General features: G+C 41.2%; 1 protein-coding gene across 8 annotated transcripts in view; it reads left to right on the top strand.

The window, feature by feature from the left end:
* Positions 1-25,559, top strand: part of ZBTB20 (zinc finger and BTB domain containing 20) — a 669,002-nt gene that overhangs the window by 234,902 nt on the left and 408,541 nt on the right. For all 8 annotated transcript variants that reach the window (XM_073308823.2, XM_073308794.2, XM_073308802.2 and 5 more), the window contains one exon: positions 4,916-4,991. The gene's annotated coding sequence lies outside the window, so the exon portion shown is untranslated. The remainder of the gene's footprint in view (positions 1-4,915; positions 4,992-25,559) is intronic.

Genomic DNA, 25,559 nt, shown 5'->3' with positions numbered 1-25,559 from the left:
AAAGTGATCCAGTCTAGCCCTGGAGACCTGCTTGGGAGCAGCCTTCAGCCAAGAGTGCTACCTAATACTGGGGTGAGAGTACCTCCAAACATCTGCTAGCCCAAAGTTCTGCAGGAGACAACACAGTTCCCTGGCTGACTGAGGGTGTAGTTCTTCCTGGTTCTTGTCTAAAACATAATCTACAGTGCAACTGAAATCCATTCCCAGGACAGTATTACTATCAGGGTCACAGCCAAGCATGGCATGGACAAGAGTCTACAGAAAGGAGACACGATCTCGCCCCAGAATAGGAGCATACACAGTAAAAAGATTAAAAAGAGTAGTGTCAATATGTGTCTTCACCTGGAGGAGCTGGCCCTGCACAGTCTCCTTCACAGAGAAGATCTGTGTCCCTGCATCCCGGGGAAAGAAAACAGCTCCCGCAGCTGTGACATTGAATCTATGGCTCAAGAAAGCTTCCCCTTCCCGTTCCTTTAACCAGATCCCCTGATTATCAAAGTCTGAGTGTGTCTCTCCTGGCAGCCATTAATATTGAGAGCCAAAGGTGAGCAGCACCACAGAGACTAGAAAGAGAGCCAAGCAGCAGAGGGAGACAATAGAAAGTGGAAATACTGTGAACAAAACAAGTCACGGTGATGGCGGTGTATCTTGAACAATCCCCACCTTGATCAACAACTTTTTGAAACAGAAATGTTTCCGACAACCAACTGAGTTATCTCTCAAGACAAGGGCAGCTGAAGGAATAAAGTGCTGTAAATCAACTCCCCACTTCCTTTTTAGAGCTATCCAAAAACGTCATTAATCTCCTTCACACCATACCCCCCCCTTCCTATCTAGCTGACTGGCTGGGACATCAGGAACCAGTGAGGAGTTAGAGAGATTATCATCATCCTCTTCATCTCCCTAAGACTCCACCGGGTCAGAAGAACATTGAGCCACTATTGTCACATTCTCATAATTCACAAGGGAGAAAGATTCAGTGCGGGCAGCCAGCATATCTATATTCTCAAGAGGGGTAGGCAGTGGGCTGGGACTCAGCATCATCCCTGCAGCATACAGGATTGGGGCTTGAGGACTCACCATGCCAGAAGAGGACAGTTTCCCACTGGAAACACCAGGCATGGAGCTGTCACCCAACACAACACTAGTCTCCTTCGCAGGGCACACAGCTCCATCCTCAGCCACTGCCAGCAGCTCAGAGGCCGCCGAAGTCTTAGTCCTTTTAGAAACAGTGGTGCATAAATCCATCTCATCGGTCTGTTCTTCACCCCCATCTCTAGAACCTCTCTCTGCTTCCTCTGTAGGGAGGTGCACCGCAAACTCCAGGACTCGCTTTTGTCCAGGTACAAGTGATGGGGTCACGATAGAGGGCACCTGTGGTGGGGAGGCTTTTCTCTAGAGGATAGCAGACACATATGGCAATGGTGGAGGGAGACAGAATCTGGCAGTGCAGATGCCCCTTGATGTCCCAACCTCCCCCACTATCCTGGGATCCCACATTCTTACCAGGGTCCCCCAAGCCAGCAGTGCATGGGCAAGATCAGGGTCACCACATAGGAAACATTTCACATTTTCAAAGGTAACGAATACTGTAAAATCTGTGCCATCTATGTGATGCTTTAAAACGTAATTCAAGGGCTGTTCAGGGGTATTTAGAACCAAATGAATCTGGTACTGTAACGACATAACATGCCCCACATTTGGGTTCTTGCACACTAATGGAATCATCCTAAGAGCAGGAAATACCTTCACATCAAGAGAGATCAGACACTGGTGTCTCACTGTGAAGGAAGGGGGGACACTGGTACTTTAGTAGCAGGAGTAAACCAGGGAAAAATTTGAATAAAAGCCTCCTTGACTCAGAGTCTCTCCTTTACTAAACGATCTACTCTTGGGCCAGGAAAATTAGTGTAGATTTGCTCATTCGAGAGGCAGATTTTATATTAGCACAGGCAATAATCTTAACTACACTCAGCAACACATCCTGCACAGTGTAGGAGACAGGAAGTATACACTGAATCCCATGCTTGTGGATTAATCTGCTAAACCCCTCTGAGGCTGAGAACCACACCAACTCCTGCAAGGAAAAGGAAATGGGGGACCAATAACACCCCTAAGGTAAAGAAACAGCAAGTAACAAACCAAACCATACACAGCCTAACAGAAATCTGGCTAGTGCATAGAGCACATAACAAACTCAGCCTCACTCTCAGAAGCTTCCACAATCCCAAGAGAGAGAGAGAGAATCCATCTCTCTTTCCTGTTTTGTAATAATGAGGACTGGAGAGATTCATGAGAACATAAGAATGCCCATCCTAGGTCAGACCCGTGGTCCATCTAGCCCAGAATCCTTTCTTCTGATAGTGACCAGTGCCAGATGCTTCAGAGGGAATGAATAGAATAGAGTAATTTTCGAGTCATCCATCCCCCATCTTCCAGTCCCAGCTTCTGGCAGTTGGAGGTTTAGGGACACCCAGAGGATGGGATTGCATCCCTGACCATCTTGACTAATAGCCACTGATAGATGACATTATCTAATTTTTTTTTTACCCCAGTTTTACTTCTGGCCTTCACATTATCTGGCAACGAGCTCCACAGGTTGACTGTACATTGGGTAAAGAAGTACTTCCTTATGTTTGTTTTAAACCTGCTGCCTATTAATTTCATTGGGTGACCCCTGGCTCTTGTGTTATGTGAAGGGATAAATAACACTTCCCTTTTCCCTTTCTGTACACCATTCATGACTTTATTATAGTCCTCTGTTGTATCCCCCTTTAGTCATCTCTTTTCCAGACGTTCTGCAAACTTTGCCATTACGTCAGCTATGCTTCAGTCATCAGGTACAGAAGCTGTTTTAAGCGAGAGGTTACATACCACAATTAGTACTTCTGCAATTTCATATTTGAGTTCCTTCAGAACTCTTGGGTGAATACCATCTGGTCCTGGTGACTTCTTATTGTCACCTAACAATATTCTCCCTCTCATCCTCTGCAGTAAAGACTGATGGAAAGAATTCATTTAGCTTCTCTGCAATAGCCTTGTCTTCCTTGAGTGCTCCTTTAGCACCTTGATTGGCTAGTGCCTCACTGATTGTTTGGCAGGTTCCTGCTTCTGATGTACTTAAAACAATTTTGCTGTTATTTTTTGAGTCCTTTGCTACTTGCTTTTCAAATTCTTTTGTGGCATGCCTAATTATACTTGACCTTTCAGAGTTTATGCTCCTTTCTGTTTTCCTTAGTAGGATTTGACTTCCAATTTTCAAATTATGTCTTTTTGCCTCTATCTGCTTCTTTTACTTTGTTGTTTATCCATGGTGGCATTTTTTTGGTCCTCTGACAGTTTTTTTTATTTGTTATATACATTTAGTTGGAGCCTCTATTATGGTGTTTCTAAATGGTTTCCATGCACCTTGCAGGTATTTCACTCATGTGACTGTTCCCTTTAATTTCCATTTAACTAGCTTACCTTCAACTACACAGAAGAGGGGATCTATCTTCCCCCCTACAAGGATATTAAATTAAATTACATTATGGTTGCTATTACTTAGCCATTCAGCTATATTGCCTTCTTGGACCAGATCCTGTGCTCAACTTAGGACTAAATCAAGAATTGCCTCTCCCCTTGTGGGTTCAAGGACTAGCTGCTCTAAAAGCAGTGTTAATGGTGTCTAGAAATCCATATTTTCTATTAAAGACAGGCCTGAACTAAAACTCCACATTTGAATAACCCCAAAACTCTGGGGTGTTCAAAATATGAATCTGGATTCAGATCCAAAGTTTGTAGCCTGGGACTTTCTCTGTATTTTGTTAATAAAGGGGACGGCTTTGACTGTGAATTTGTACATTCTAAAAGTTTCACTGCCATATTTTCAAAATAAAATATTTTAACCAAGATATGTACTTGTTTGTTTTTATTTCCTCTTATTAAAACATTACCTATATAAAAATGAATTTTTGTTACTATGAGTCCCAAACCCTGGCAGCTTAATGTCAAATTGTTGTAATGTATTAATTTTCTCATTTGGATATCTGGGTTTTCCCTTTTTTCCTGTTTTCAGAGGTTTTACATTTGGATAGAATTAAAACCATTGATTTTTAAATGCTCCTATAACATTTATACTCAGACTAATGGTGTAACCCTTGGAGTTTTTAATGTCATTCCAACTGTTATTTGAAAAATAAAAATTGTTTTTGATTTTTCATCTGTTCAAGTGGTATGAATGTTTATAGCTATCAGTTCGTAGTCTACTGTTTTTCACAGTAAAAGGGCATTGATTTTACAAGATAAAAAAACTTCACAACCAAATCAGCTATTTTGTATCCTTTAGCAAAAGGATATAGAAGCCCTGTACTTTTTACACCTTGCACAACGCATTTCTTCTTTCTAAATTTGCCTGTCTTTCTTTTCCCCTCTGTGCAATTGTCTGACAGTACTACATGTTGTCAAACGGATTTTAAAAATATATTTGGCTAACATTATTTAAAATCATATTTTCTCTTTCAGTTTGTACATTCTGGTCCTAACAGTTTCCTTATTTGGCTGAGATTAACATTTTTTCCACACTCATCGGTATGTGATGTTGTCTTTCTGTCATTTTTAATTGTTATGCCTGGTTTTCCTTTTAGAAGGTAGATTGTTAAAATTAAGGGGCAGGAGGTTTCTTTCCATGTAATTCTGAGATCCTTTAATGCAGAGGCATATTTTGCTTTTGTGAATTGCTTCCCCCCCCCCCGCCCTTTCTTCATTACAGACTACTCTGGGAAGAGCCTTTTTTAACCCAAAAAAAAAAAAAAAAAGGCCACGCTTGACTGATAATGCATTGCTTTGGATGGTGAAACATTATGAAAGTTTAATTTTTAATTAAATCTGAAATACCAATTATAACTGAAAGAGATTTTAACCTGTTTCTTTTCAGACTGCCTGAAGTTACATTTTAGATGCTGAAATCACTGCACCTTAAAAACAAAAAGATTAAGCTGCACTGCATTCCTGTAAGTAAAAGCTTTTCCGGTACCTTTTGTCAGTATTTCTCTGAAACAGTGCACACAATAAAAGTGTTAGCACAGTAACTGGACATGGATAAAGGTCAGAGTGCCCTTGGATGGGATTTACAAGTTTAAATGACATTTATTTATTTTTTTAAAGGAAGTTGTGCTGGATCTTTGCCAGGTTTTATGTCAGACCCCAAATTGCCAATTCTTTCCACTGGCTGTTTCGAATTTTATTAGGAATGGTGTGTAGCTTTGTCCCAATTGACATACATTTCCTGTCATCCTGTCACCAAGGATTCCTGCACTTTGGTGCAGGGATAATGGAAAGTAGCAGAAGATTCCTGATAGCATCAGAAATATAATTCATTCTCCTTTGTGATGTCATAGGACATTTTTGTCCTTTGTTATAAGAAAAATCAAAAGAAAGAGAAAGTTTCTGGTGACATCACAACAGGAGTCATCTGCCTGAGGACATTGGATGTGATCAGAAATGCATAATTCTTCTGTGTGTGTGTGTGTATGTGTGTTTCCTCTTGTGCTAGGAAACAGTCAAAATAGCATATCTTATGTTTTCGAACGAGAGATGAGGCTGTCTCTAAGAGCCCCATTAGTCCATAAATGCATGTCAGAGTCTACATCCATTCTGGTCTATTCTTATTTAGAAGCTGCTTTGTCAATGTACTCGAGAGAACAATTAATACTTGGGATTTCAGTGCATGAATAACAGGCAAGTGAATGACCAGACAGTGTAAAAGATTCAGATGCTCCGAGTTTAAAAATAATAAAGAAACAAAACAAAATCTTAAAGATGATAGGGGAAAAGGGATTTTAGTTGGGCAATAAAAGGTTGTGAAATACTACAAAGCAAAGTCAATCTGTTTTCTCATTTAAGATCAAAATGTAAGTTTGGTAATGAAATCCAGAAGTTTATGAATTCTTCCCAAGTGATATCTTTGTTTTATAGCACAAAGTGTTTCAGTGTTTTAACTGTTACATAAGGGGGTTTTTACCCCCTTTCAACACTAATGAATTTACTTTGGAGACTAGCTGAAGGGTACAGCATACTGCGGGTACATAATACCCCTTCCAGGAATGGAATGCCAGGCATGAGTCAGTGAGGCAGATTGTGCCATTCTGGCACTAATCCATTGCGTTTTTACATTACTGGCAGGGGCATGCCATTGTGTTGTTAAATACTGTGCATTAACTGCAGACTGTGGCCAGTGAGTTGGGTTTAAAATGTTCTGCTCATAGTTCTTAACTTCCTACCACAAGCAGTATCCCTGGCCACCATGGTCATCACTGTAACTCTGAGCCTATGACCTAGGTTTAAGGTACTAGTAGATTTAGTGGTACCAATGATATAACATTTTGTGGGGGGCGGAGAGGATGGGTTGGGGGGAAAAACTTTGAAATGTATGAACACTGAATCTAAAAGCCCTTTTGTAATTCCCTGTATATTATAAAATAATAATCAGGAGAATTTTGCTTCGAATGCATTAGACATTTTCTTTCCAAATTTTAATAGATCTAAGAGTGAATTAAGGCCGGTTCTTTGGATCTTTGGGATACAGGTGGTCACAGGGTCCTTGATGGAGCAGTGTGGCGAAATACTATTTAGCAGTATATGGCTCTGATGATTGACTGCCAGCTGGGCTGGGCGATATCACTTGGTAAGCAGATCAGAGACTCAGTGGTTGAGGAAAACAACTTTAAATGTAAATGTGGAACAGACCTGCAAAAACAGAACATTAATATCTTCATTTTAATGATGGGGAAACTGAGGCACAAAGGTTAAATGACTTGCTCCAGGTCACAGAGCGAATCAGTCCTAGAGTTGGGAATGGGACACAGGATCCTGACTCAGCACAATTCCATCCTTCCTTGTGCTCTATCAAACCATCATAGCTGGACCTCTGCTTTATGGCATGCATTATCTTATCTCCAACTTACTTCCATCATTCATTTTTCAAAAGTATCTTGCCTGTAAACTCCTAAATGCTCCTAGGTTCTGTAGCCTCAGCATACAGCCCCACCTCTGAAATATACCAGGATCATTGTACTTTATGATTCTTACGCTGTGAGGAGCATGGTGGAAGGATTTTTATGGATGGGCATGCAAATCGTAATAATGAAATCTGGATATTGCTGTTACATTTGAGTGTCCATGTAGTCAGTAACACAAAACAGTTATAATGCATGGTGATTAGCCATAGAAGAAAAGATGCTTTGAAGTCTTGCGTTGTTTCTTACTGAGGTTCATTGTGAACAGTGCCTGCTAATTTCTGAGATCTGGGATGAGATTAATCCCAGAAAATGGCTTTCCTGTAAATAGAGAACTACCTATTTTTAAAAAAAAATAAATTTGGAGTCTGGAGAGATCATTCCCAGGCTGTGATGTCCCTACATCATCTGATTGTTCAGAATGTAAGCCATCTCCTCAGCTGGTGCAAATCATATATGCTGTTGACTTCCATGGAGTTTATGCCCATTTATGCAGCTGAGGATCTGCCTGATAGTCACCTGAAAAAGGGGCTTTCTGAAGGTAGTGTGACATGCTATTCAGAGGAGGTGACTGTGTGATTGAGCCTGCAATGTGCTGAGCACTCTGGGTCCAATCCAGCAATGTATTTAAGTGTATACTTATCGTTGTACATTTATTCACTGAAGTCAGAGGGATTACTCCCATACTTAATGTTAAGCACATGCTTAACTACTTTAGTGTATCAGGGCTAGCACCTAGTAGGATCAAGCCCTTTATGCAGAATAATCTCTGCTCCAGGTGAGTATTTGCTTTCCTTTAACATGAACAATAATCAGAGTCAGATCTTTGCACAAGGGAAAGATACTATACATATAAGCTAAAATTGTCCAAAACATATATGGGTGTGGGATAAATTTTCAAAGCAGTGTCTAGGAATTTAACCATGTTTCCCTTATCTAAGACTTATAAGAATTGCATATAGTAGGTACATTTTTAATGTATGTGCTGCCTTGAAAAAATTCAGCTAATATGTAGCCTAGTGGTCTGAGTACAGGATTAATAGCTAAGAGATCCTGTATTCTTTTCCTGATTCAGACACGCATGGCATTGAGCAAGTCACTTAACCTCTCTGGACCTCACTTTTCATATCTATTTTAAAGTGTGGCTAATACTGACATACCTATGTGAACATTATTTAGTTAGTGTCTGTGAAGCTCTTGGAAGTGCTAAGTATTGTTATTATTAACAAACACCTTGTGTGCACAAAACACCTGGGGTGGAGATACAGTCACTCACTGGGATGATCTTTCATAACTCACTTGTGCGTTTGTTTTGTTCCATCACTCAAAGGTATCAAGGCCAATTGTAATTTGCAAAAGTACCATATCACTCTCCTCACTGAGTATTTTTATTGCAAACATTCTTTCTTTATTTGTCTGTCTCCATACTTTCCTCCATGCTGAATTAACCTTGCTTACCAAACTTTATCCCCTCCTCTGCACTATACAGTAGAAACATTTGCATAGCCTCCAAATTACAAAGAACAAATTCATTTTGTCTACTAATTATGTTTGCTGATGATGTATGAAACAGACAGAAGACTGTTTGAATTTTCATAAGTTCAATTGAGTTTGCAGGCATAAGGAAACGACCTGGCAGAACCCAAGCCAATGTGACATGGAATGCAGGCATCCCAGAGTGCATGCTGCATGTGTAGCGTCAAGATGTCAGGGCTAAGAAGGGCCTCTTCCATCAGAGGAGTGCTTTTAACAGAAGGAAATATTTTGAATCAACAAACAGTCCACCCTAACGTATCCTTCAGGTTCTCCTTTACAGTACATTGAACATCATAGCGCTTGGGGGACATGGGCATCTGCTCACCAATATTGTAACTTACTGTTTTAACCAGAGTTGCAAGTCTGAGACAAGTTTTGTTTTCCCCAGCAGTTCTCTAACTCCTATTCCTCTCATCAGCTCCAACAGTGCTCACAGAGTGATGGCAAGCTAAGCTCTTTTTGCCAGAAAATTTGTGATAGAAAGGGGTCTGCTGGAGAAGACGTTTGGATACAAAAATTGTTTGGGATTCTGTCTGCCCCAAATAGAACTCAATGTCTTGGGGCTGTCACTGAAGAATTGTATTAGCACTAACAAAAGGAATTAATTTTGCCTTCTCTTTCTCCCACAATGAGGCATCAATCCAGAAACTCCTGGGGATAAATTCTACCCTGATTTTTATTCCTGCAACCCCATCAAAGTTAATGCTGTGGTATAGATGTAAGTCAAGGCAAAATTTGCCTCCAGCATTGGATTGGCTGAGAAGGTAGAAGTGTTTTGCTGCAGCATCTGACCTGGGGTACAGTTTCAAAAGTGTATAAGTGACTTAAGAGTCCAGGTGCCATTGGATTTCAATTTAGTCTCCTAAGTATTTGGCACTTTGGAAAATGGGACTCAGGCTTACTCACTTACGCTCTTTTGAAAATTTTATCCTTGGTCAGTTATATTGTCAGCAAGGCCCCTTGAAGGTAAAGGACCGATACTCTGTGTGGTGCTGACAACTTCTTAACCCTGTTTTTGAGACAAAGATGGGGAGGGTGTTAGTGTAGATATTTTGGGTCCAGATTTGTCGATGATGATGATCCGCACAGTTTCACTGAATTTGGTGGAGTTACACTGATTTACGCCACTGGGATATCTGGTCCTTAAACTTCAGATGAAATGAGAAAATCCAAGTTACTTGTTTGTTCCTTAAAAAATCACCTTATTTTAGGTCTTTTGACATGGGACATGGTCACAGTTTAAAGGTGAAAATACAGCGGATGATCGAAAGAATAAATATGCAGCGGGGTTTATGGTAATCCTTTTCTACAGAAAGAAAATTTCTCAGGAGATTATGCAACTTCGGGTTGACTCTTTGTTGTCTTTGAATCTCCAGCTAAACATCCTCAAAAGAACAATAGTGAGACCATTTTGGGTACAATAGCCTTGGAACTCTGATAACGCAGTAGATATTTTTGTTTGCTCTCAGGTTGGCTTTAATCAGACCATCTGCAAGTCAACTGATAGCAGTTAGGACTGAACGTTATTTATGTCCATTTATGTTCACTTTTTGTTTTAGATATCTGGCGTTCCTTTCTAAGGCTGTACTTAAAATGCAGGCTGGAGCACTCACAGTTTAGAAAGTATATTGTAGCATGCAGCTTTTGTTTTAGCGGTGTGTTTGCTACATTAGGTAGAGAGAGGAAAATAGCTCTCTAGTGTACAGTTGCTCTATTAGGCGTAGGGATATTGGTCGTGATTCATTCATTTTAGAAGGTGCAGGGATTTCAGTGTCGATTTCCTGAGCAGTATTGCTTTAATAAGTTATAAAATACTGTAACATTTCAACACTTAGAGGCTACAGTGAAACGAGACAATCTTTCACTCCACTTATCAAAGCATTTGCTGGTCTCACTTCAAGAGAGATGAAAGACTAAAGAATATTGAGCAAGGAAAGTTAATCTATAGCCAGAGATGCCATTAGATAAGAATTTACAAAAAGAAAAGAGTTGACACAAACATGCTGGCTTTTGCCAGCCCTTGCTATAAATGTATTTCTTCTTCTCAACACATAGAGCCAAATTCTGCAGCTAGACTAGTGTAAATCAGGAGTGAATCCACTGAAAGCAGTATGATTATTCTGGATTTACATTGTTGCCAGCATTTGGCAGAATAGACTGGAGATAGTTAAATAAATCCCTGGAAATGTCAAAGCCTCAGATATGTGAGATGCATGAACCTTCTATGCAGGATCCTCCTCTGGTGTAGGTCTGACTCACCCCAGTACATGATCTGGTCTTCTGTGTCTGTATCTCTTCCATCACCACCACCCATCCTTAGATAACATCACCTCTGGGACAGATTTTTATCTCAGTTACACCAATGTAAATCCATCAATCTCAGTAATTTACACTGGTGCAGTGAGGATCAGAATGTTACCCTCTCCCTTTTCCTAAGAGTTCTCTGGGGAGTTCAACCATTGACACATTAGCAGTTCTGGTGCCAACACAAACTCTGCCTAGTCTTGTGAGCTCTGACAGGAAATGTTCTCATTGAACGTGTCTTTAAGAAGTGCTGTATTTTCTAATGACAGAAGAAGTCTGCTTCCAGAATACTTTGTGCTCATCCCAGAGCTCCCCATATCCTCCATTTAAATGGAGCAACTTCTTCCTCCCAACCTGTTGCTTCTGCAGCTCTGCCCATCACTGAGCCTGCTGGAGGTGCCAGTGGGGAAGCACAAATGGAAATGGAAAGCACTTGGCAGATGCTCTGTGCTGTTAAAGGCCTTTGGAACAGGGTCTGGCTTTGCAAGATGTTTTCAATATCAGTAATATTGATGGCATCCCTGAATCAGAAACTGCATCAACAAATCTTTTGAACCAATTGGTATCCATGGTTGGCTTTTTTTTTTTAAAGAGGCCTATAACATATTGTTAAGCATCTCATTCCAGTTCCACATACTGTTCTCATGGAAATTTTGAATAATGAAAGCCTTTTATAAGGTGGAAGTAGCTTATCTAATCTCTTTAAGACTGGCAAGAAGTAATCAGGAGTCCTGTGACTCTTAGCAGCAGCACATTTTCAGGGAATTAGGCATGTATTTCCCAGCAGCAATGATGGGAATTTTGTGCCAAATTACTGCAAACCCTTGCTGAAAATGAGCCCTCTTAGGTCATGATCCTGCAGCTCTGGCTCATTTGTGTAGGCTTCACTGGACTCATTAATGAGAATAAAGGCTGCAGGAGCAAGCCCTGAATGTAAGAAGTGCCAGTACCATTTTCATAATGTGTGGCAGGCAGCTTCCCTGTGGCTTTGGGAAAAATAGAAATGGAAGAAGATCAGTTTCCCATTTGGTCCATTTTCCTAGTAGCGCTAGCGTGCACTCCCTGTTTCATTATCTGCTTAGTAGAGCTTCTGGTGTTATTTACCAAGAATACAATCTTTTGTTTTCACTCTCATTCTTTCTCTAAAAAATGCTAATAGTCACCCCCCTGTGGAGCTTTTGAGAAATTTCTCCTCCCGCTACTGTTGTGCTGTGCCTTCCATGTGGGAGTCGAGGCTGGAGGATGTCTGTGGAATGGGCTTGTTTTCATTTGAACTGTCACTGCTCAGAGTCTGCCATCCCCAAACCCGTGCCAGAGGCAGACTAGGAAGTGAGCCTTGGATCCTTGGGTTCTGGGACCCAACTTCCTAGAGGATCTACGTGAAAAATTATACAGAATAACAGGGGGCAGCAGAGCACACAGTTGGTTGAAGACAAACAGCTGCCTGCTGGAGTGGGCTCTAGGAAGAGTAAAGGACTTGTGCATGGGAGGAAGAAAAAGAGTTCAACCTAGGTTTACAGGAGGGAAATGAGCTGGGAGAAGTGATTGTCTTCGAGGGAAAAGGAGGAAAGAAGCCTGAACTGTTTTTGGCAGAGAGCCAATGTCTGGGAGAATCTGGACCCTATTTGGAATTAGACCACTCCTGCCTAGAGAGTAGAGTAGTGCAAAGGTTCCCAAACTACTTCTTCTTCTTCTTCTTCTTCAGATAATCTGGGAAACCATTCCCTTCATATATATAATGCTTACATAAGCATATATAAACCTGGGAAACTGATGAGGGATAATTGTCACAGCAGATCAGGAAGAATAATTATGGGAGAAGAAAGACCCACTGAAATACATTATTTTGCTAGTCCTCTTAGCTGTAAATAATCATGCCTTCACAGTTAAATCATGTAAACTGAGACTGTATAGAAATGACATCAAAACATGATTTTTTGACAAAGAGGTTCTCTTTGTTTGGAAACCCTATATAATGACACTGGTATGGGAACATAGTTGGGGAATGAATCTGCTGCGTCCCTCCAGGTACAGTGAAGGAGAGACATCATCATCATCACATCAAAGGATGCTAATGTATCTATTCTTTCTGTATTCTATATAGTGCTGTACTAATTTCTGATTGATAATCTTTGATTAAATAATTCCAGTTGAACCTATTTGACAGTCTTGAGTTGTAATTAACTTAGACACGCAACGATATAGTTGATTCATAGATTCAAAGGCCAGAAGAAACCATTGTGATCATCTAGTCTGTATGTTATGAGTAGTCCTGAACCAAATCCTTGCTTCCAGCCACTCCCTGAACTTCAGGAGATTTCAGAGTCTGAACTGGGTCCAAATTTCATAATGGACTGTTATCTCTATAATGGGCCAAACCAAAACCACAGATATGAAAATTGGTGGGGAATGGGAAGGTTTGAAACCAAGATCCAGCTCTGCATTGTTTGGCTTACTCTCATCTCAAAGTCATGTTTAGAACCACTTCTCACTCTTTCAATATTTCCATTAACTAAATTATGCTGGTGTCTCTCAGTGGGAGCTAACGTTCTACAGATATTTCATTGGGCAGGATTTCTTGCTAGTAAGTAGATTAAGACACAGAAAACACATTCTTACCATTGCAGTCAGTAGCATCTGGGAGAATTTCAACGCTGTATGGTAAATTATACTTTTTGTTAGTATAACAGCAGCTAAAACACCTTTTAAATTCCCCTCTAGAATTTACATTTCAGCAACTCAGGAAATCTGAGATTGCCTAAGTATGCTATTGGTGAGACGTATTATTTATGGCCCTGTTTTGTCAGATTCTCATGGCCACAGCTCTCTATATGATTATTATATTTAATTATATTTTAGATACATTTTAATTTTGGAGCATATCTAGATGGACTTGGGGTATGGCAGTGACTCTGTTGCCTTCCCCTCTTCCTTCCACATGCACGAGCTAGCACCATGAGAGCAGTGTTGAGGGAGTTCGTGACAGCTGTAGCAACTGGTATAACTGAGCAGATTCTCCACGGTGTTGTCACTTCTTGAACAGAACTCCAATGCCACTGGATCTAGGGTACTGACTGTACTTTCTTTTGTGCTGTCAACCTCAAGGTAAAGGAGGAAATGCAGGCGTTTCCTGAGTTGACGTAGAGGAAAGGAATCTACAGGGTAAAGATAAATATTTGATGTCCTTTTATAGATTTCAAAGGGAACACTTCTTGGAACAATTACATTTGCCCTTTAACTATAAAAAGGTGATGTATAGATAACTCTATGTGTGTTTTTGCCCAGGAGAAGAGCTCCTAGGATGATCAGGGGAATGGAGGGGCTATCTTATGAGAGGAGACTGGAAGAGCTTTGCTCGTTTAGTCTTGCCAAAAGAAGGCTGAGAGGAGATATGCTTGATCTCTATAAATACATTAGGGCAGTAAATACCAGGAAAGATGAAGCGCTATTTAAGCTAAAGGACAATGCTGGCAGAAGAACAAATGGATATAAACTGGCTGTCAAGGTTCCTCCCCGACTCTGAACTCTAGGGTACAGATGTGGGGACCTGCATGAAAAACCTCCTAAGCTTATCTTTACCAGCTTAGGTCAAAACTTCCCCAAGGTACAAAATATTCCACCCGTTGTCCTTGGACTGGCCGCTACCACCACCAAACTAATACTGGTTACTGGGAAAGAGCTGTTTGGACACGTCCTTCCCCCCAAAATACTTCCCAAAACCTTGCACCCCACTTCCTGGACAAAGTTTGGTAAAAAGCCTCACCAATTTGCCTAGGTGACTACAGACCCAGACCCTTGGATCTTAAGAACAATGAACAATCCTCCCAACACTTGCATTCCCCCTTTCCTGGGAAATGTTGGATAAAAAGCCTCACCAATTTGCATAGGTGACCACCGACCCAAACCCTTGGATCTGAGAACAATGAAAAAGCATTCAGTTTTCTTACAAGAAGACTTTTAATAAAAATAGAAGTAAATAGCAATAAAGAAATCCCCCCTGTAAAATCAGGATGGTAGATATCTTACAGGGTAATTAGATTCAAAAACATAGAGAACCCCTCTAGGCAAAACTTTAAGTTACAAAAAAGATACACAGACAGAAATAGTTATTCTATTCAGCACAATTCTTTTCTCTGCCATTTAAAGAAATCATAATCTAACACATACCTAGCTAGATTACTTACTAAAAGTTCTAAGACTCCATTCCTGGTCTATCCCCGGTAAAGACCAGCATATAGACAGACACACAGACCCTTTGTTTCTCTCCCTCCTCCCAGCTTTTGAAAGTATCTTGTCTCCTCATTGGTCATTTTGGTCAGGTGCCAGCGAGGTTACCTTTAGCTTCTTAACCCTTTACAGGTGAGAGGAGCTTTCCCCTGGCCAGGAGGGATTTCAAAGGGGTTTACCCTTCCCTTTATATTTATGACACTGGCCATGAACAAATTCAGGCTGGACATTAGAAGGAGGTTTCTAACTATCAGAGGGGTGAGGTTCTGGAACAGCCTCCCTATAGGAGTTGTGGGGGAATAAAATATAATTAGTTTTAAGAGAGAGATGGAAAAATGTATGAGTGTGATTGTATAATGGGATTGCTTGTGATGGTAGGGGGCAGGCTTGAACAATCCTGGGGTTCACTCTTGGTTTATGTCATATGTTTCTAAAGTTCATGCTTCAGGGTTTCAGCTGGCCACTGGCAGGGATCAAGCTAGGATATTTTTTCCCATCATTTTCTGGGAGGTTTTTATCTTCTTCCTCTAAAGATCAGGGACAGCCATTGTTGAAGATGGGACTCTGCGTGGGGTGGCACCGAGCAGTCTTTCTTTCACCAATGCCCACGGTTGCTGACCTTGCCACACACATTCACCAAGTACATCGGGATCCTAGATGCCAGTTAGAAGAGGCTTTAGTCGTGGGAACCTGTGGAACACATCCATGCCCCAGACCTCCTGTGGACCTTCCACTGGGCCTGCCCTGAGAAACCTGGCCCAATGGCTCTTTAGAGATTGCTGTCAGGGGCCAGTCCAGCTAGGACCAGCTGCTGGCCTGCTCCCTGACTAACTTCACTGCTAGGCAACCAGTGAGCCCAGATGCACTCCCTTGGAACTGACAGAGTAGTTACAGCACATGACTGGCTGATGGTTTAGTAGCCCCTCTTATAAGTCTGGCACCAAGAGCAGATCAGCAGCTGGTCAACACGTATCATGCACATAGCTGCACTTGCCCTGCTCTTGTTTCCAGTTCCTGCTCCTGCCCTGATCCAGCATGCTTCCAGTTCCTGCTACTGCTCTATGTCCAGCCTGTTCTGTGTTCAGCCTTGATTCCAAACCTGCTCCAGCCCCAGCCCCAGCCCCTGTTCTCCTGGGCTTCTGGCTTCAATCCTCTGCTCCACCTGTGGCTTATGACTCTGGGTTATCCTCTGGCTCTGGCATTCAGCTTCTGTCCCTCCAGTACTGACCCTGAGCTCGTTCCTGAACTTTGCCCCCGTGGACCCTGAGTAGTATGCTGAACTCTTGTTTCAGTCACTAGGCCTGACTGCCCTTGTCCTGGTTGGTCACATCACCATATATGGGGTTCAGGAGGAATTTTCCCCCAGGTCAAACTTACAGTGGCCTTGAGGTGGAGGGGTTACCTTTCTCTGCAGCATGTGAGGGCAAGTCCCTTGCCAGAATTATCTGGGTATATCTCACTTTATCATTTTCCTGCCATTTCAGGGGTCTTGAGCAGTGGTGCACCTCAGTCCCTTCCTTTCTCTGCCTGTGAAATATAATAGTCTAGTCTCCTGTGAGCCATAATACTTTGGTCTCATTTTGGTTGTTGGGTTTAGTGTGCAGATGCTGGGTGGTGTCAGAGGCCTGGGATATACAGGTCAGAATAGATGATTTAGTGGTCCCTCCTGGCCCAAGCTCTGTGACTCTATCAACTAATTTTTGTTTTTTAGGGTGCATAAGACTATTTTTCTTATAAAGCATGGCCCCCTTCTTTGTCTTTCCACTTTATGAGTCTCCTGTGTTCCCTGGTCTGATTTAATCTTTCCAGCAAAACAATCCTCTCTTCTTGGGAAGTGACAAGGCACTAGTCAATTTTATCTGCATTTTAAACACACTGGTCCTGTACTAGCTCTGTGGCTCTGCTTTGACTCCCATTCAAATCAGTGGTAAAACTTTTCTCTTTCTATAGTTGATGCAGTCCAATCCCCAGATCAGCTCTGCTCTGGTACTTCCATGGAGGGCAGGTCTGCAAGCCCTCTTCATGCACTGAGGTTTTTGGATGTTGAGGGCTTGTGGATTGGGCCCATGGTCTGTATTTGGTTAAGTTTAGTGAAATAAACAGAGCACATTCTGGACAATTCAAACTCTCAATTTATTAGCCTAATGTCAACTCACCTGGTGTGTGTATTTAAAGCTAAATTCTACCACCAATTTGGCGGGACTAAATGGGAGATGGTGGAAATGTGTTAAGGATATATGGTTTTGTTATATTTGTGTGAGTAAAGCCCCCACTAACTACAGTAGGAATTTTACCTGCTTGTATATTTGAAGGTTTGGATCCTGCATTTCTTCCCACTCGTATAAAGCTGAGACCATTGTTTCTAATTCATTTCCAATATGGGGTATAAGCTTAAGCCACAAAGCATTCTCAGAAACCTGTTTGTAAGCAGCTCTAGGTTATAGTATGTCTTTGATTGGGTGGAAGGGAGCAGAAACAGAAAAAAGAAAACAAACAAAAATTCTAACCCGAACCTAACTTAATAAAAATTACAGGAATTGGTGTTGCATATAATTGCTTCCTCCATGGCTCTTGTGTTATGTTTGTTCAATTTACCAGTCCAAACAAGATTTTGCTCCTCTCTGCCCTGCAGATCTGTACTGGTATAGAGGAAAATAAATTGTTTTTCTTTATTTCTGCTTCATACATCATACCCACAAACCCAGTGATGTTGTCGAGGAAGGAGGGGGAGGAATTTTTGGGAAATAGGTATGTATGTATATACGTAGGCACAGTAACTGTTGAGTGTAGCTCTTGCTGCAGGACCAAAAATAAATAAAGACCTTTTAGTTTGGCTTATCTTAAATCTCTGTTAAAATGGAATCACCTTGGGTGATGAGCCAGCAAACTGTGTAAGTAGAAGTGCATGGCAAATCTATATACACAGTAGATCAGAGCAGACAGAGGGAGAAGGGGCCTATTAGGTCACCTGGAAGGACTGATGGGTTGCCCCAGGTTTAAACTCCTGGAGACAGAAAGAGTGGAGGATCTTCAGCTCTGGAATTTGCTCCTTGTTGTGGTCCTACAACAGCCAAAACTTATGCTCTTTACAAAACAATGAAAGATGCATCTCTGTCTCAATTTCTAACGTACCCAACATTCTTGTATCTAGGTGCCATGTATATACATAAAGGTCATATCTCATTCTCACTACCCCTCCTCTGGGACTAAAGTGGAAACATTTAGGTGGTCACCTGGCTTTTTGCTGACCTGATGTGGTCCAATAGCAAACTGAGTTTTTGCTGTGAGTGATGGGGAGCAGGAAATGGCACAGAGCTGTCTATGTTGTGGATAGTTATTACTGGACATAGGTATTTCATTGCAATAAACACTGTTAGGTATTGTCTCATTGGGTACTCTCGAGACTTGTAAATAAATCAACCCTGCAGAGCATAGAATATCAGGGTTGGAAGGGACCTCAGGAGGTCATCTAGTCTAACCCCCTGCTCAAAGCAGGACCCATCCCCAACTTTTGCCCCAGATCCCTAAATGGCCCCCTCAAGGATTGAACTCACAACCCTAAATTTAGCAGGCCAATGCTCAAACCACTGAGCTATCCCTCCCCCCTAAGTATGGTTGTTCCTTACAGTATACTTTCCATAGCTAAATCCAGTGTAATTTTAGCTGTTAAAGTGGGCTTCTACCACTTCCTGGGGAGACTAGGAAAATAATTACAACATTTTCAGTCAACTGTAAAATTCAGTACTTGGTGTGGGTTCAGATTCCAAACCACCCCCAAATCTAGAGAAGCTTGGATGAAGCTGCCTTTATTTTGGACACTCTGTTTTCATCTGAGACACTATTCAAATGGGACTGGCTCCACACCCCTAATTCTTCATTGCTTTATTGTCATTCTCATCATTAAGCAATTCATCTTGGGGAAGTCCTGACTGTTCACAATAAGTAGGATCATCTTCTGACTTGGCAAATAGAGTCTCAGCATGGTCTATGGAGCAGCTGTTACTCATTTTATCTACATGATGGTGACCTGATCCTGGATTATTTTTTGGGTGATAAAGGAGATTTCACGTTTGTAAGCAACATTTACAATAGCTTTGTAGTATGCAGGCTTGTTGTAGCCATGTTGGTCCCAAGATATTAGAGATAAGATTAGAGATAAGGTGGATAACGTAGTATCTTTTATTGGACCAACTTCTGTTGGTGAGAGAGACAGGCTTTTGAGCTTACGCAGACTCTTCTTCAGATCTTTGTAGTAGGAATTAAAATCAAAACCTGGATCTGTACCCCCATGCAGAGGTGGATTAAGACTAATGGGGTCCAGATTCACTCCTACCAAAGGCCCTCCACACAACAAGTCAAATTTTCTGATGCTCCTGCTCCCAATGTCCATGGCAGATGCCAACATACTGCGGTGGGTGGGCCCTCACCCAATAGATCCTACTTTAATTCAGCCTCTCTCACACAAACTTTGTGAAAATGCAGATCCAAACTTTGTAACTGTAGTCAGCAGTCTGTTGCTTAACTGTTTAATGCAAGTCAGGATTTAGAGAGCTAAAGAGAACTGCAAAGTCTGCCTGTTGAGCCGGTTCAGTAAGGAATGCCCCTTATTTTCATTACAGTCAGTCCCTTCTCCCCTCTACAAGGAGGGACACCATAGTGGCAGCTCTTATCTGTGCTGGGCCAAGCCATCTTCAGATATTGGTTATTAGACATTTGCTACCGTAGAGATGCAAATTCCTTTTAATAGTTGGTGCCTCATTCCTGTAGCTCTCTAACTCAGAAGAGATTCTCTGGATTTCTGATCCTCAGTCACTGAGCAAAGGCCACCAACCTTTGGGCCCTTGAGTTCAATTGCCATCCCGTGTGTCAGGCACTTGGTTTTACCTCATGGAAAGAATGTTCTTTCCGGGTGTGAGGAGTACTGTGGGACATTGTTTCTTTATTTCTGTCAGCTCATCGGATGGAATTATGTTCATCCAGTTTCTTTGGAAAAGTTATCTCGCTGTGTCCAGAATTTTCATACATTTTACTGGGATTCTGTTAACATTTTGGTATGGAATTCCCAACTTTTTACAATACTTAAATGATGGAAGCTTTGAATTAAGCTGAGCCCTAGTGCAGTGCTCTTGACTTGAAGGTAGAGATGAGTTTGAACTGCAGTTGGAATCCAAATTGGGACCCCCGTATTTCCAGGAGAAGGAAGAAATTCAGATCCAGCATTTGGATTTGGGTTCATCCATACTTTTTGCAGATCATTTATTATCCAGAGCTTCAGTCCAGTGTATGCCCATAAGGATCACAGTAGCAAAACATCTTGTACTGTCAGTAGCAAAACATCTTGTACTGTCAGATCTCACCCATGCAGAAGTGCATCTAACATGCTCCATCCCTTTCCCGTTAGAACTCACCACAGTATTTCATTTGAAACTTTTTTTGGGTCAAAAAATGGCCTTTTAAAAAACTAGATACATTTTTGGCAGAAATTTTCCTGGTTTTGAAATTTTATGATTTTTTTGGGGGGGAGAAATGACAATAACCAATTTTTAAAAAGTTTTTTTTACCATTCCCCCTTTTTTTCAGTCACAAAATGGGATGACAGGGAGGGAGAGAAGGAGAGGAAAAATAAACTAGAGAAAGGAAGGGGGGAAAACTGAACAAAAGTTTTCATTTTTTTAAATTTTTCAACGTTCACAAATTTTCAATAAAACAATGTTTTAAAAAAATCATAAAACATACTTACCATTTTCGAACAAGCTCCATTTTTGTTCATTTTGAGGACCTAAGTGGATGTCCAAGCAGTGCCTACTGATGGAACAATTTCAGGTTACATGGTGTACATGACTTCAGCGAGCTGATCAGATGCGCATTTTTCCTGTTTCTAAGGAACAGAGACAATAAGTGTGAAATGAAACATAACAGGGAGGCACAGGAGTTCAGATCTGAAGGTGGAATTTGCATTGGCTGCTCTTCAGACAGATGGTGAGAAACTTAAAACTATTCTCAGGTCCTGAGACCTTTAGTCCCCTCAGGTTAGTAAACATATCATAAAGAGTGAAACTAGAGAGTCAAATTCTTCAGAGTCTAATGATTCATACTCCCTAAGAAGTAGGAGCCATGGGAAAACTGCCTGAGTTTCACTGTGTTCTTGGATGCACTGGGATGTTTGTTTAGTGCAGTAGATTTGATAATCATCAGATAATCAATCACATGCTTGATACAGTAAAAATCCTCCCAATGTGGAACATAGTTATCGCAAGGTTTACATCCACTACAGGATGGCATGTCTCATTTATTGCTGTCATCTGGCAGCACAATGTACCAAAGAGTGGCCAAAGTCCGAAGCATTCTCCCTGCTGTTCTTTGATTTTAAGCGGCAAAAAGACAGAAAGCCAAGGAGCTCTTCCTCAGTAATTAAAGTGGGATATCTGTGGTTTATTATGCATTCTCTCTCTCTTTCTCAGGGCTTTAATCACAAAAGGACTGATCTTGAGAGATGCGACGCGCCTGTAGCACCCCTTGATTTCAATGGAGGTTGGGAGTGGTTTGCCCTTATGAGGATTAGGCCAAATTTCTAGTATATGCTACAATTCCTGGTGATGTGAACACAGCTGATTTGTTAGTTTTTTCCTGCTTTTAAAGTTGCATGTTTGAACACAAACATGCATAAGCCACCCTCTATCCTGGAGGGGTCAATTACAAGGGCGAGAAGAGAGTTCAGTCTCCATTGCTGATTCACTCCTTGGTACCAAAGAAGCCAGTTAATGATCACTATGGCGGTGATGATTTCTGTGATGCAGGCTCTTGGCCAGTAGGAACTGGACTGATTCATAAAAGTCATCTCAAACAAGCCACAGAACGGCCATCAAAAAGTAAAACCTCACCTGGGCTGGATTTGAACCAACCACCAAGAGGTGAATGGATCTGTTACTATCCCATTGCCAATTTTCAGAGCCAGCTTACGTTTATGTGCATATGTATGTGTGTATATATTTTAAATCTTGAATTTTTATTCAGTGAATCCATCATTCAAAATCCGATTATAAAAACCTCCAAATCTAGATGAAAGTCCCGCCCCCCACACACACCTCTCATGAAGATAGAGAAAAGTGTTCAGGACTTTAAAATATATGTAAACATCAGTTCCTCCCAAATCAGTCATTACTCAGTTAACAGCATGGAGGATTGATTGAGAGAATGATTGTTGCTATAGTATGATGATTTCATAAGAGAAAATTTGATAGATTTGACATGCTTCATAAAATATGCAGAATGGTTATTCTTTGGCAAATTGCAACATTTATTTGCATGCTCTGCAGCCATCACTGTCCTATGCTTTGGCATATTTCCCTCTTGCATGTGCTTCACTGTGATCCTTTTCCTGTTATATTCTCTGCACTCCACATTGTGTTACCATGCTTACTTCTTTTTGGCTGGTTCCACACTGCCAGCACCACCTCCCAACACACACCTAGTACGTCCCTTACTCAGTAGGCCATTGTGACGCTTTCTACCCCCATCTTGAAAAGCTGAACTACAGGAAGCCAACCCATTTTCCCTGTTGCCAAAACTTTTCCTGCCCACATCCATCCCTTGCCCTTCTATCTGACTATTATTTGTTCATTACTTGGAGCTGACAATGTGTTTGATGCAGTATAAGACACAAAGTACAGTCTGTCTCAGCCCAAAGAAGTTTGCGTTCTACAAGGCAGATGGATGAGGAAACACTTATGATGCTCCCACCTCCAGTAATGAGCTTTCTTCTCCCTATCTTTCTTCCTAGAATTCACAAGCATGTTTTTCATTGTCATTTTTTATTTATTAAGGGGGAGATTTTCAAAAGGGATTTGACCTCCTCAATCCTTTTGGTCTTTCTAAAAATCGCAGCCTAAGAGTTGTCAGTGTGTTTGTCTTTGTATAAAAGCCAGAGGATGATACACTCCAAGTCCAGATAATGGTGAGCACCCTGACCCTACACTGCTGCTATGTCCTGCCATGCCAGAGATGCCATGTGAATGACAGAAGTCTGCCCAAGTACAGTCTTCTACTTAGCACACAGAAATGTAGGGCTAGCCCTGGTGCGTGTACTATACAACTAAAAAAAAAAATCCTGGAGTCTGATTATAATTCAGATAAATTCCCCAGCACTCTCTGCACTGAATCTCTTGTAGTGTCACAGAGCAGTATGTAAAATGTCTGATTTTTACTGTATCAAGCATGTGATTGATTATCTGATGATTATCAAATCTACTGCACTAAACAAACATCCATTCAAAACAACAGCAATAACACAGTGCAATCAGGCACTAAACATATAAAAGCAGCAAAGAAACAAAACTGGGACCAAGCATCTGAAACCAGGGACAGTGTCATGAAAACCCAGCCAGTGGTGTGTTTCTACTATGAAAGGAAGGGGGGGAGGTAGTTACTTATGAATCAGTACAACCGTGCTTTGTTCTGCATGAGTGTTTTAATAGAGCGAGTGTAATATAAGGATCAGGTGGGCTCACGGGAATGGAACAAAAGGTTTTGTAAAATTAAAGCAAAATAATTATAGCTCTAGGTGCAGAGTGAGCACACTCCAGCAGTTGATAGCAGGTACCTGCTCAGAAGGGAGGAGGGGGGAAAGAAGCTGGAAGGTTGTTTTTGTGTGTGTGTGTGTGTGTGTGTGAACAAAGCCTTTTAATAAGTGTCACTTGTGAGCCTCTTTTAAAGTAATTAATGCACCCACACAAAAATTTGTTAAAATAAAATTTTAAGGAATTGTCTCAAATGAATTAATTAATTAACAACAAAAAATCACTGCAGAACATTGTGTCTTTTTGTATTAAATAAAGGAGTAAAGATGAACAGGAAGGGATCCTGCGATTTGGCATTTTAAGATGTTCTTGCTGTAAAAACTTAAGGTATATAGACAGGCTGCCAGAAACGAAATACAAACAAGGCTCCAAACGTGGGAGCAGATCCTCCCTCAGCCTGTGTGGGATGCAGAGGGGCTTTAAGCGGCATATCAGCATTGGACAATCTCCTGCAAAGGAGACTAATCCATCTGCATCCTGCAAAGATCTCTGCAGAACAGTGATGTTTGCTCATCATATTCACCCCAGTTTTGTCCATAAGGGCAAAAGTGTTTGGATGGCCAAGGATGAGTCTCCTTAAGCTGGTCATGTACCCCTCATACTCTGCATATATATATATATATATATATATATATATATATATATAAACACCTGAGTGCACAGGAATCATTTCCCAAATAACTAGTTACTTCTCCATTGTGGGTGCAACTAAAGGTCAAGTGGCAGTGACCAGGATACAGAATAGGGATGCCAGGTGCTCAGGGGTATATCTTTCTCTTTCTCCATCTACACATTTCCCTTAGTTTCAACACATGCAGAATCCACCCCATTTTGAGGGCATAAATCTAGTGATAAATACATAGCACACCTGGCTTTTTGCATTGCTAATTTGCTTGTATGTCCTGGATCTGCTTATTCTTTTTGAAATTTCCAGACAAAAGTCCTGGTTAAAGTGCAGTCTACTCAGAAACTGAGCTTTGGCATTGTTTCTCTCAGTGACTCCCAAACAAACGTGCTCACTTTACACATATAAAGATGCTCTGTCTAACTGCCAGTGCCACCAACTCACCTTAGCATCTGCAAGTGTCAAGCTGGGTTCTTGCCTGCTTAATAGCCACCACCAAAAAACCTAGTTCAACTGAGGGTAGTTCAAGAGCAATTGAGGAGATATAATAAGACTACTGGAGATGTTGCTCATGAGGAAATGAACCCAGAATGATTACGATCTGGTTTAGATATAGGTCTAAAACCTCCCCCAAGAACATGTAGGATCTGATAGGTGGAGCAATTCCACTGCACACTCAGGTAGGATATAGAGCCTTTAGAAGGTGAGTTATGTGGAGACTTCTACAGTCCCTGTGCTGCAATAGCAGGGATAGAGTTGATGTGTGGTGCTAAGAGACCTTAGAGAGAGAATTCCATCATCCCCCTCTTGGTCTCCCCTTCCCCCCCCCCAATTTTCCTTTAATCAAGACTTGCTCAGGGTAAGTGGATTTTGCTCATAGACACTACAGTTTTGTACCCATAATAGAATGAGAGAGCAGTTCTCAATTAGGTTGTGGTCTTTGCCAGAATGTGGAGGCTGAGATCATACTGAAGCTTTGTGAGTTCCATTTGGTGCCTTTTACTTCCGTCTTGTTTCTCTCTCTGCAGGGGATGTGAAACTAGATTTGTCCTGTTTCCACAGCAGGGTTTTGGTTTATTTTGTTTTTCCATAGCATTTCATTCCATGGCCCGACTCCAGAGGAGAGTGTACTGCAGAGATGGATTTGAATGTCAGCTAGAAAATGTCTTGTGTATGATACACCCTTCATTGTTGTAAATTATGGTAGCTAGAGAATTATGGTACATTTTCAATGCATCAATACAATTGCTAAATTATCATGTTGAATATTTATCCCTTAGTATAAAGAAAAACTAC

Source organism: Lepidochelys kempii, chromosome 1 (genome assembly GCF_965140285.1).
Source record: "Lepidochelys kempii isolate rLepKem1 chromosome 1, rLepKem1.hap1, whole genome shotgun sequence".
Lineage (NCBI taxonomy): Eukaryota > Metazoa > Chordata > Testudines > Cheloniidae > Lepidochelys > Lepidochelys kempii.
Note: the sequence above shows the minus strand (reverse complement) of the source record. Positions and strands in the feature narration are given on the sequence as shown.